Consider the following 14,241-nt stretch of genomic DNA (forward strand, 5'->3'; position numbering starts at 1 on the left):
AGACACGTATTAATTTCTTCTGCTGAACACAGAAGATATTTTGAAGAATGTCAGTCACTAAACAGTTGATGAGTTGAACAGATTTCTTCTTTTTTTTTTTTTTTACTATGGAAGTCAATAGTAAAATATCAAATTTATCTTCCATGAACTGTTTGGTTACCCATATTCTTCAAAATATCTTCTTTTGTGTCCAGCAGAAGAAAGAAATTCATACAGGTTTGGAACAAGAGTGAGTAAATTATGACAAAATGTTCATTTTTGGGTGAACCATGCCTTTTAACGCCCGTTTCACACATTCCCCGTGTGCAGTGTGTGTGCGGTGCGTGTTGCAGTGCGTATGGGGTGCAGGAGCAGCAAGCGCTATAGTGCTTTCACATATGCTGCGTTTGCAGTGCGTAACTGATCCGCGGCTGTACCACAAACACATACTCACTATTTGTATTTCAAATCCAGAAGTTATATGCAAATTTTATTAAAAAAAAAAGTTTTTTGTCAGCATTGCGATTCTCTTTGTACACATATACACTCTTTAATAGACGTATTCACGTTTAAACACAATTTAAACAATGTATTATTCAATGCATTACTTCTATATAATAATATATTAAGCTGCTCAAGCAAGTGGTAAAATATTTAACCATGCACGTATATAAAAATTTGCATACATTTTAAATTAAAACTTAAAATTGACAAAAATAGCAGACTCATACCCTTTCTTTTGCATAATTGAAATATTTATACAATAAATCTTGCATGTCACAAAGAACTTGTTTTTCCACCTCCACGAATGAGGCAAGTGTTGTTCATTAAGTCGCAAAAACTTAATTGTAAATTGTAGTTTTCCTTGATTTACTCCGGTCTTAAAGTAAAAAGATGACTGTGAAAAATAGTAGTATTTAATTAAATGCATTTATGGTGAGAGTACTACATTTTATTTAATTAAATGCATTTATGATGAAATTACTACATTTTCATGTCAATCTGGTCAATCTGTGTTCATTTTGACCACGAACCATGCGCTGTCACTTTAATTCAGCGCGTGCAGCACAGCAAAAATAGACTCGGTGCGGAAACGATCGCTGCACTGCTGTATACGCACCGCAACAGGAACGCATTGCCGGACCGCATCCGTGTGCAGTGTGAAAGCTCTAACCTGTTAACATGGGTACGGAAAACAATACGCACCGCATACGCACTGCAAACGGAGTATGTGTGAAACGGGCGTAAGGGCCCTTTCACACCTACCTTGTTTGTTCCGGATTTTCTGACTTTTCAGTTTGATCTGAATCAAAATTACAGGTGTGAAACCTCCCCCAGACCACGGTCCAGACCAAACAGACGAAATTTGGTCAGATGGAAAGAGATAGTCTCAGTCCGGATCAAACTGAACAAAAGTTTGGTTTGTTTCTAGTGTGAAAGCATTTTCTGTATGGTTCGGACTTTCAGACCATTTACAGGAAGTTTCCGGTGGTTCCCGCGTAGCCTAAGCAACTGAAGAAGAATATTCATGTGCAGATCTGTCAGTCCTGCCCACAGCGTTTCTTCCAGCTGATTCACACACACACACACACACACACACACACACACACACACACACACACACACACACACACACACACACACATTTGTCCTGCGTCCTGCTGGCATAAAATGTTCGCACAACGAGGACGTTCATTTGTCGAATTTGAACTAGCCTCGAGTATAGTTGGTGCTACAGGGAGTAATGCCATAATAATAAAAGTATAGTGGCAACAATATACATCTGTTCATTCATTCTTGTCAAAGTTACCCGCCAAATTGACAACACGCTGACGTCAGACGCACGTCCGTTTACAAACCAATCTGTCAAGATGCAGCCCACATAGATAATGACGACAGGACGCAAGTATGTCATGTAAACTTCTTTAGTGCGCTCGCATAATTGCAAGGTGAAACCAAACCAAAACTAACCGAATGTATACAATGTATCAAAACATGACCTTTGGTTCGGACCTTGGTGCGGACTTTCAGGTGTGAAAACACTAGAATTCAGTAAAAACCACATTAAGTTTCTTACAATTGTGGGGGCATTTCAAGTTCGTTAAATCAAAATTGGCATTACAATAATATACATGGATTCAAGTTGGACTGTTCTTAGGTGAGGAAAAGCCTTAACAGAGCTTCATTCAAAGATCAAACAACAGACATCTTAGTGAGCTCATGTTCCTGTTTCGTAATCCTCTGTTGTCTTTTTGATTTATCCGAGTAATTCAGAGAAGGAGCCAGTTTCATCTGACATAAACAAGCGTCCATTTCATACATCAGAGAAAAGTAGTCCCTCACCTGCTTGACGTTACCAATGACAGAGAAAAAACAAACCACTTCAGGTTGCTTTGGGTGTGGTACGAGGTGAGCAACAATCTTATCAGTAGCAAATAGATGCTCTCTACCTCTCCTTCCTGTCCCACCTTACTCTCACTATATCAGAAAAAAGGGCATCATTAACCTTTTGCTTCTCTAAAGCTGATGGTAATCAGGTTCTGCCATCTTTGGCTTTAATAAAGCATTAAACCAACAAACCGTTTCAGATTTCCCCCCACAAAGCCCCTACAGCTCGTCTTTTTCGAGCTCGCACAAACGCGTACCGGAGGGGGAGAAGGGTGTGTCGTGGCGATAATGAAATCTCCTTTTTGGAGCAAAAAATCGTTTCACACCGTTCTGTCGCACCGAGTTAGGAGACTCCTCATCCTGGAAATGATAAACTAAACGGGGCGGTTTGCGCTTGACACGCACCTGGCGGAGCAGGCGAGCGTGCGATTAAAATGTGTAAATATCAGCAAGTACCTGCGGGCCAGAGTGGACCCGTCTTTCATGAGCTAAGATCCACATCAAAGTGACTCCGGCAACAGAGCTCCAGGCCAACCTGTTCAAAGCACGAGGCCTCCTCTGAATTCTGTTTTATGCTTGTTGTGCGTATTATGTCTCTGAATAGAGCATGTATGATTCACGGCAGAAGGGAAAAGGGTACAAGGGTTTAATCCAGAGGATAGATGTGTGTTGGGAGCACAGAAACGAGACACGGTAGAAAGAGATTCATTTGCCTGCTTTGTTGTTCCTTGAATAAAAATGATTTCAGCCTCTTTCTACCGCAGACCTTTTGTAAGCAGTGGGGCAGTAATTACTGTCCATTTTCAGGCAAAGTGTAATCAAGGCCTCAAAAAGAAAATTAGATAATAAGCATCAAATGTGAAAAGGAGGGAACGGCGAGAAAACTAGAATCTTAATTTGGAATAAAAGAAGATTTGATTAGCATGACCAAAGGTTTACAACATCTTGTTTGAATATAATAGATAGTAATTACTTTCATATTGAATCAAGTTCACTTCAGAGCAAATTATTTAAATGAGAAGATAAAATGTATCTGGATTAAAATGAGTATGACAGCTTTCAAGTCTTTCCTTTTTTCAGGGCTTGACCAAATTAGGCTAATTTACAGAATACGCACATTAGAGTGCATCAAGCTTTATGTAGTTTATCTCAAAGCGCTGTGCTGAAAAGGAACGCTGGCTAAAGCAACATCCATTCTCTTATTATTATATCTAAGAGAAAGCTTTGTTTCCGCTGTAGACGGGCGAATACTGGCGCGTTAACGTCAGAAACTCTCAAAATGCAGTACATGATCTTTTTTTGGATCATCTGACATGGAGTAAAATTAAGTATGCCATCTGTTCCTAGGTCAGATGATAAAATACACTGTTGAAAGTTGTATTTTTATTATTTTTTTTATAAATAAATACTTGTATTCAGCAATGATGCAGTTGGTCACACTGTAAGCACACTGTTTAATATGCAAAATATTAAAATATTTCTATTTAAAATAAATATGGTTGTTTTAACCTTAATATTCATCAGAGTAAAAAAACAAAACAAAAAACAATCATGTTTCCACAAAAAATTAAGCACCACTGTTGTCAACATTGATAATAAGAAATGAATCTTGAGCAGTAATAATATTTCACAATATTAAAGTTTTTACTGTTTTGATCAAATAAAGCCTTGGTGAGGATGAGAGATATTTAAAATTTCTTACAGACCACAAACTTTCACCTACATTCATGTAGCTATATATCAAAGAGGACACCTCACCACCCAAAGCTGGAGCGGTTTTACCATTTTTTAAATATTTTTTTTTATTGAAGTTCAAATGAGTTGTGACTCACTTTTTAAAGGCTTTGTAAAGTGAACTCAGGTTAAACGGATTAGTCGAGCGAAAAATATCGTCATAATCCCCGACTCACCTTACCTTTCATATTTCCATAAATTATCCAATAAAAGTGCTATTATCAATGTCATAATCAGCAGTACCTAATTGACTTGCATTTGGGTCTCATGAATTATTAAGCAAGAGGATATTGAAATAATGAATATTCAGGGGAAAAAAAGGTTGGATAAAGACATGGAGCATTAAGATGATTAGAAGGTATGACAGAATCTTCATTATATTGTCTATGTAACCTCAAAGTCTTGTGTCATCCGAATCATTTCCCCAGTATGTAGCACTGAGTGTGTTCTGCTATGCAAATGAGCAGTATAGGCAGCCTAACTTCACAGATTCATCAATAAACTGACAGTTAAAACTTCCAAACCTTTGCTAAAAACATCTCCGTGAATAAGCGTCACCAGGCAAACAAGAACTTGTGAAATTAGCTGTTTGACAGGCATAGCAGTTTGGAGAGGTTAATGTCATTAATTCATTATGTCATTATTTGCGTGCCCTGTTTGCAAAACAGCGAAAATAACACCAGAATCTTTTAAATGACTATTGTAATTGCACCTGTTGCCAATTACAGCGTGCAGGATGCATCAATCACTGCACATCATTGCCCAGCGAAGCAGCAAGTGTGTCGTCCTGTTTGCCCATGCAGATTTACCTGTATGCTTATCAAAATCTCTTTTAATCAATCAAACTCCAACATGAAGAAACTTCATGAAACTTATTGAAGATAAACTGGCATTAAACTGCAGTGATTTGCATGGCTGCTACAGTCCCCCATTTCAATGGAAGCTGACTACAGAGAACACGTACATGAATATCAGGAGACAGACATAAACTTACTTTCAGAACCTTGATAAATTCATTAGTCGATGGCCTTGTTCTGAATAATTAGATTTCCATCTCACAGAATGTTCTTAGGCTATAAAGCTGAAACAATCTTCACTGTCAGAGCTTCCCCAATGCAAGATTGGGGAGAACAAGAATAGGGCATTAAAATAGTCAAGCAAACAAAGTTCAAATCCTTTCACTCCCTATTAATTTTATTATTTATCTTTAATAGGGTTGAGAACCTGTTATTATTATTATTATTATTATTATTATCCTGAGACATATTATTTTTTATATTTTTGAATCAAAAGCAAACAGCGTAGTCCAATTATAGTACGAACAACTCTTAGGGCATTTTCACACATATAGATTGTTTGTTTTGTTCCGAAACACGGACTTAATCTGATACAATGTTGCATTTTCTTCTTAGTTTGGTTAGCTTTCACAAGGCAACCTTTCAAAGCATACCGAAATATGCAAGTCACATGCGAGTATTTGCATACTTTCCTTGGTCAGAGTTTCCTCTGCATCGTCCATCAAGATGATTGACAAGTTTGCTCCATGAGCTTATTGTGACTTTATTTGTAACGGTCATTAAACACTATATGAATGTAGCTGTAATTCCCACTTTTAAATGATATACTACATTCGTATTAATACTGCAGCAAATTTAAACATGCTCTCTCTGTATCTCCCAGAGCTGTCCAGAGGTTTACTGTTTCAAGAGACGCAAATACTATACGAATGTTATAATGCAGCTACAGCAAGAATCAAGGCTTCATCGGGACAAATTAATTGCTATTCTCGCACGGAGAAGGGCAATTCATTTAACATTTAAACATTTTAAGATGAAATGGTGCTCTTTTGGTTTTCAACTGTGATAACTAATGTGCTCGCTCACAGACCCAACTGCTATATAGCATATTTCCCGTTATGAATTATAATACCAATTGGTTCGTTGGTCCATTGGGTTGGATTGCTTTCATACCTCAATCAAACCACCCCAGAGTTTGTTTGCAATCTGGCCGAGAACACCTGTTGTCTTGAGAGGATCCGAGTGCGATTGCAGTGTTCACCAATGCCTAAACGAGCCGAACCAAGCAAAAATACGCACCAGGTTCTGAAACAAATGCTCAGGTGTGAAGCCTTCCTCCTGTCCACACTTTTGTGACGTAATGGCACTTTTACTGTTGGGTACAAGTCTGCTGTGCAAAGCATGGGGCGGGGGCCAGTGCGAGGTAGTGGAAGCAGGGCCCCCCCTTGGTCCGATAGTGTTATGGGGGGGTGGGGTCCCTTTCTTTCCATTTGCAATTGATAAGGACAGCCCTGGCTGTGGAGCTAACTTCAGTGCGGGCTCGGCATCGGCAGCAAAGGGGGAGCTTGCGAGCACCCTTCTAAAACCTAAAATAGCTATGAGACACCCTACGATCTTGTGGACTTTGATGGACGAACGCACACGCCATCCATTGTAAGTCGACAAGACCACAAGTGCACATGAAGTGTGCTATTTGGGACAGGGCCAACTCCCAATGATGAATGACTCATGAGTTATTTTAATGACTCAAACACATGCAGCTTAAAACAACTGAGAGGGTTAAATCAGTGTAGTTTAAGACTTGTTATATATGCATATGATTATAGTTTTGTCAGTAATATAAAAAGTTATTTAAAATATATTTAATTACATACTAAACAACAATACTAAACATAAATTGTGGAAATATATTTAATTATCCTATTATTGGATGGCATGTTTGGCCATGGAAAGGGATATGGAAAGTCATTAAAAAGTGTAAGCACACAATTTAAAAGAATGTGTTTATTAATAAAATTACCTCAACACTTGGCAATGAAAATCATTTTTCTTTTAAATATTTATTCTTAACATTTATGCATTTGGCAGACACTTTTATCCAAAGCGACTTACATTGCATTATCCTATACATTTTATACATAGGTATGTGCAATCCCCTGGGATCGAACCCACAACCTTGCGTTGTTAAAGCAATGCACTTACCACTGAGCTACAGGAAAGCTTATTCTTTAATTACTAAATTTAATTACTCAAGTACTAAAATAATAATTAATGTAACCATTAAAGTTGCAATGTACTGGAAGTAGCAACATATCTTTCCTTCTTTATTGTGATGTACTTTCGAGTTAAACTGATTGTTGAAAAGGAAAAAAAAAAGAATAGTGTGGGAACTTGGTTCTGTCAGTTGGTTGACTGAATGGAGGCAGATCTGAATGCAAGCCACGGGTTGGAATCAAAATTAAATCAGAATCGATACAGAAACTGAATTCTGAACTGAAACTTCTCTGAACCCAATACAAGATGACAAAAACAAATCAACCAGGCCTGAATGATATAAAAATAGAAATAACCAGGACATGCTCAGTAACATGGGAGAGATGTTGGTTTGATTTGTGTGAGATAATCTTCAAATCATCATTAGCTCAACTTTCTCTCTCCAGGCTGTTGACGCACATGCAGTTAGCGAGCTGGACTGTACTGGATTTTCGAGCAAGACAGCCATCAGTTTCCTTCACCACGGCCCCCATCATTGCTACATTGGTCAATTTGGAGAGCGAAATAAAAACAAAACTTGTGGTTAATTTTCCTGACGATGTCCAGCAATGGTGACGAATCTAATCATTGTCATCCAAGAGATTTGAATTAATCTACCTCACCCTAGTTTAATTTCTTTCTGTTTTAATTAAAAGCATGTTATATTTACCCCTGACTGCACAGCTTTGAGCGTAGCAGAATGAATAGAGAGAAGCCCAAGGCTAAAAATCCTCAGAAGAAACTTAATAATAAGGAATAAAAGGACAAGATTTTTCCACATGCCTATGTGAAATGTAGATTCAGTCTTCCTTGAACACTGCTATGCCCTCCTGCTAACAGTCTTGACATCGGAGGACAAAGTGACATCTAATGCACATGTCACAACTACATGTATGAAGACAGCACAGGAAAAGTAATTTAGATACTCGCAAAGTTTTCAAAGCAAATCATTATATACTTCAAATATAAAAACAAAGTAGCAAACAAATGACAACATTCCCACCAAGTAAAATGGTTTGACAGGACAAAAGACATACGTAGGCTCCAAAGATCCTTTCATCAGCAGTCTGACACAACCAAACAGAACTTCTCCCATCTGCTGAGGGCTGGACGCAATGATCGTCCACTGAGGGTTGTTTACATTTCTTCAAAAGCCCCATTTAGTTTCCCCTGACAAGGTAGAGTAAGAGAGTGAGGCGAAGATGGATGGAGGCACCTGCCCTAATGGAGGCTCAAACTGTGCCCACTAGTGCACGTTACATTGATAAATTGACAACAGTTGGGACATGCTCTACTAGTAGGGAGAATGAGGCTACTAGGACACTGGCTTGTTCTCTCCCTCGATCCTTCTCTCTCTCTCTCTCTCTCTCTCCGTACCTGAGAATAATCCTTACAATGTTACGTGCGGTCTTGGCTGTACCACAACGCACCAAACCGGAACCTCCCGGCCAACTGTATACCAGGAAATTGGATTCTGTTGTGGGCATGGTATAATTCACGTTTTGGGCCCAGGCAGAAATGGCAGCACACATATGAAGGGAAATCATTTTTGTGCGCCCTGCTGAAAAGAACGGCTTTATGCCAGCATGAATTTCCATTCCATTCATTCTAGTTAATGCTGGTTTGGTGCTGATATTTATGAAAGCTTGTTTCCACCTCTGAGTACAAAAGTAAGAAAGGTAATTGCATTACATTCTCGCATTCGCAAGTTTATTGCAAGTTAATTATGCAAAATAAATTATGAGAAAGAAGCTTGCAACTTAGAATTAATTTCTCATAGTTTTATTTATTTTAATTGCTTTTATCATCTCACAATTGTGAATCTCTTCCTTTGAATTCTTCCTTTAAATATTGCAATTACGACTTTATATCTCACAATAGCAACTGTGTATCAAAATGGGACTTCAAATATCATAATATGACTCACAATACAACAATTTACTGTATTTTCACCTTTATTCCTTATAATTTTTCGTAATTTTTTCAATATCACAATTGCCACTTTACTACTTCGAATTCTTTTTATCTCATAATTATGAATTTATGTATTACAACATTAACTTTGTATGGCAAAGTTACTTCATATCTAACCATATAACTACTTGTAATTTTGACTGTATTTGTCATAATTGTGACTTAATATCTAATAATTGCAACAAATTAGCAATGCAACTTTATTTCTCACAATATCAACTCATCATTCCATGACTATCATGTAATGATGAGTTGATATAACATGATAAATAAAGTTGCATTGCAAATTTGTTGTGAGTCAAAATTACAAGAAATAAATTTGCAGTTTTTGTTTAAAGATTTTGACTCAAAATGCGCCAGAATGACGCAATCAAAAAAATGCTCCCCAATAGGTTTTTAGGCTCAAGATGTAAGATGAGCAATTTTCAAAATGAATCAAAGTTCTGAGCACCGCCTACTATGGCATCTGTGAAGAATTAGTGAGGGGAAATACATTTAGTTAAGATAACACTGGAAAATGTCCTTACTCCAAATGCAGCAGGCTGTGAATAATAAGAGTGGTAATTTCAGAAATAAATGGAAACAGAGACAAGTGGTGTTTCTCAATTCCAAATACACAAATTTCGGACTTGCTTCCTTGGTAGTTCGGCTCAAGAGTAAAAACTCACGAGGACGGGAGGATGAAAGTCCGATAATTCAGCAAATGGAACAGCGGCGTACTTGCTAACATTACTCACCTCGCATTGGCTACTCCTTTATCTTCATATATTAACAATAAAAAGAATTATGGTATAAAACACCATACAGCCTCTTTTCGTTTTCATTTTTAAAATATGTAACATGTTAATGTGGTTCAGGCAATATGTGCATAGACTCTGCTTATCTTCGGTGTATGTATATGTATAATAAAATAAGATTACGACAACGCACAACCCTGTCTCTTTTTGTTAAATGTCAGTTTTAATGAACAATAATAGCCATTATAAAAGTATACGTATAAAGTATAAGAAGTTTATACAATAGGAAATAAAGACAAGGAAACGCTTCAGTAAAACGTACTATAACATGTCACTGTAGCCAAGTTTGAAGAACCAAAGTGCAGTTTATCGAAAATCCCAACGTGAACATATACAAAATAAACGCCTTACATTGCCCTGCCCTGCCTTGCCTTGCCCTGCCCTGCCTTGCCCTGCTCTGCCTTGCCCTGCCCTGCCCTGCCCTGCCCTAGACAAGAGACCAATAAAACCAGAGGGCTATATACATAAGACAACATAGGACACATGACCAAAACAACCAATCAGAACATAACACATAGCAAGCACAAGACATGATCACATGATTGCAAGATACACGAGGAACAAGGGAAGCACATGACAAACAGGAAGCAAGACTAAGAGTATGAATTACAAAATAAAAGACATGAACTCAAACAAAACCCCAAACCATGGGAAAACACCCAACAGGAATGTGCAGCCAGTGTCAGGAGTATGAGACGGTTGAGCATGTTTTACTATCTTGTGGAAGTTTAATCAAGAAAGACAATAAATTATGACCCAGATACAGAGTTTAGAACGAGTAGAGAGAAATGTTCAGAGAATGTGCAGAGAAACAGAAAGGGAATATTAGTAGTTTTTTTTTTTTTTTAAAGAAACCGGATTGGACAAGATAATATAGTATAAAGGGAATTTAGTACTGTAGGTGGCAGTAATGCAACAAATTGGATGCAAGCTGCCGTAAAACCCCAAAGAAGAGGAAGAAAACCCCCAAACCAACCGTGACACGTACAAAGTTAGTGTTCTAGTCAAACGGTATATATAAATATATAAAGTTATGAGTCTAACTTTGCCCTCAGTCAAAACAATATGCCCAGGAACAAATAATAGATTCATAAGTCCAAATGTTCTCATTAGATACACAAGACAAACTGTACTGTATCCATCTATAATTATAGATGTCTCTATAATTTAACCATTATAGAGACATCAGAGCCAGTGGCAAATATTCAGAAGGCCTAGCCGAGGTAAGGCTGGCGGGGTACATGAGCACTGAGCGCACGGTGATCGACTGGATTTCACAACTCCGAAGAAGTAGGATCAACTTTTCAAATAGGCACTCTTTATAAATAAACCACAGATTTGAGCTTTGAAAAATGTACTTGGCTAGATGTGAACTTCTGAATTGGAACAAATAAAAAATGTCAAATTACTTCGGCAGCGACTGATGACAAATTACTTGGGCAGCGACTGATGACGTTTCACAAGGCCAAAAGAGCACAAGTACTGACAAGAACGCATATTGAGAAAAGTCTACTGTTAATCCCTGATGAGAGAAGAGGTCAGAGGTCAAGGATCTGTTAAAGCCCAGGATGAATGTGAGAATGCCGTATACATAGACACACAGCTAAATACTATGCTATACTGTAACCACTCTAACTACTTCTCATCACTGTTCTTCAGAGTTAGGCCACATTTACTCGGCCTGGATCTAAAACAAGAGAGTTAGACAAGAGTAGAGAGAAATCAAGGCTACGCAGGGCACATACGCACACATTAAAGAGTTGTATTCAGTTTTAAGTCTTGCCCAGCACATGTTGTAACAGCTCTTCGGGCCTTGCTGTGAATCCTTTTTTAAGTTCGTACCTAATAAGCAACATTTTGCTTCCCTCCCCAGCTGAGTTGTTGTAAGTCAGCTCCTGGCACCACTCCTCTCTCTGACGTCTGGTTTGCCTTAGTGTTCTCTGGGTTTCTAAACAATCAGCAATGGTCTAATTAGTTTTGGCACTCAAACTGCTCTCTGAAGGGAAGAGGACCAATTTAAGGACCTTAAAAATGCCTAGCCTGTTTTAAAGAGCCAATTAGTTAGAATATCCAACCATGTAGCCTGGTATTACTTGGCATCGGTGTCACTTCTCTGCAAAGCAACCAATTATTTACAATTATAGAAAATATTCTCTAACGCACATGGGTTGAATTCAACTGTCTTGGTTTCCCCTACTGGTTTTCTCACTGATCATATTGAATCTTCATCCCCTGCTGTCACATGCTGTCTGCTTTAACATGATCAGAGAAAATGCTCTAAACCCCTCTCATGCTGATAGGAAGAATTCTAGGGAGAATTTGAAAAAAAATAATGTGATGGTGAGACAGTAATTGCTGTATTGCAACAAATTTCATCAAAATGGCTTCTATTTTTAAAGCACCTGTTTAGATCGGACTCTGGTCTTTCTCCAGCTTCTTCCTGTCTAATTGCTTTGTGAAAGCTATTCAGGTCAAATAAACATATACATATATAATGTTATAGTGCCCTGCACGCAAGACTAAGATATTCACAAGATGATTTCGCCAACAAGCAAGCAAACAAGCAAATTTAAAAACAATACTGTATTAGTGTTGCAGAAGAAGCGAGGTGTGACTGCTTGCATTACCTGGCCTGACTTATTTCATCAGAGCTGGAATATTCTCGAGTTGTTTGTTCTCACAACTCAATGAGTTCACGATACAGACCTGGCACTGATATAGTTGGGAAAATTATTCTTGAAATCCTAGAAATTCTAAATTACACTTCAAATGTTTCAGATTGTAAGCATTTTGCTTTAGATTTTAATGTAAAGTTTGGCACATTTGTCCAGTACTCTCTTACACTCTCTATATAAAAAATATAAAAATAATGCATGTATTTATTTTGCATTTTTAGGAAGTATTTCTATAACAGTGTATAGCAAACTCACAAATATAGGCACTTAAACTTTTTACTTAAAATAAAAAAAATAAAAAATAAAACAGAAACAATGGATGGAAATAAATACAGTTACTGAGAGTTAAGGAAGTTAGCTTACTTGAGGCTATATTTATCTTTTGTTTGTTAGGATAGGACACTATTTGGTGATTTTCTCAATGTTTCGATTTTTTTGCACCCCCAGATTCCAGATTTTCAATAGTTGTGTCTCGGCCAAATAGTGTCCAATCCTAACAAACCATACACCAATGGAAAACTTATTTATTCAGCTTTCGGATGATGTATAAATCTCAATAAATAAATAAAAACTGACCCATGTGACTTTGTGGTCCAGGGTCACATATAGAAAATTGATTTTTATTATTATTTTTTTTATAGTTTTAATATGTTATAGTGAAGAACTAAAGTACATGGCATATTCCAAAGTAATGAAATTATTTAAAACTCACCCCTATGTTCACTTAATGTAATATTTTGATTAATGAAAATAAACTATGATCTTTTCATGTTTAAAAAATATCAGTTTTAAGTGAGAATATTTTATCCAATATATTTGATGGACACATGAATATGTACTGCATGACAATAATTATTCACTTATTTAAAAAATATATACAAAGATGTAATGTTTCTATATAATATAACATTGTTTAAAGTAAATCTTGAAAAATCATATAAATTAAATAATTATAAAAAGTGTTATAATCATAAAAAACAACCTGCTGCTGCTGCAAAAAACAAAACAAAAAAAAACCAGCTTGGCCAGTCTAAGACCAGCTTAAACCAGCTAAGACCAGAAGCCCAGCTCAGGCTTGTTTAAGATGTCTTTTCAGCAAGGTTTTAGACATGAACAGATTTTAATATCCTTCAAACCCTCTAAAAGTTACAACCAAAAAAGTGCAAGAAAATGAGTTCCTACGAAAATGTTTTCCACTCTCACTTCCCAATAAGCTTCAATGTTGCAGAGGCTCGAAGATTTGAGACTCCCCCAAATGATGTTGTTTTGAAAGCCCGCTCCTTGCAATTATCTCACATCTGTGATAGTTTACCTGAGTTACTCTAGCGATTACTGAGAGTCCTGCAGCCTTATCCAGATCAGATCCAGATGGCCTGACTCGCTCGCAGCTGAGGAAGCACAACCCCTGTTTCAGCACCCGAGTCTCAGCTTTCATCAGCACCTTTATTAGGTGTAATCCACTCCCTTTCCTGTGATAGATGAGCAAAACAATCCAAATACATGGGCGTGTTGCTGACTATGTGATGAAATGAGCTATTCAGAATGCGCCACAATCTCCCTGGGAAGTTACAAAAGACCCTAAATCATATTCTTGATGCCATATGCATGACTACATTAGTACAGAACAGATGTTGTTGCGAGCGA

At 37.4% G+C, this 14,241-nt stretch overlaps 1 protein-coding gene across 1 annotated transcript in view; it reads right to left on the reverse strand.

Annotated features, from left to right (window-relative positions):
* Positions 1-14,241, reverse strand: part of LOC309474450 (uncharacterized protein) — a 143,760-nt gene that overhangs the window by 45,066 nt on the left and 84,453 nt on the right. The window lies entirely within an intron of this gene.

Source organism: Leuciscus leuciscus (genome assembly GCF_965113295.1).
Source record: "Leuciscus leuciscus genome assembly, chromosome: 14".
NCBI lineage: Eukaryota > Metazoa > Chordata > Actinopteri > Cypriniformes > Leuciscidae > Leuciscus > Leuciscus leuciscus.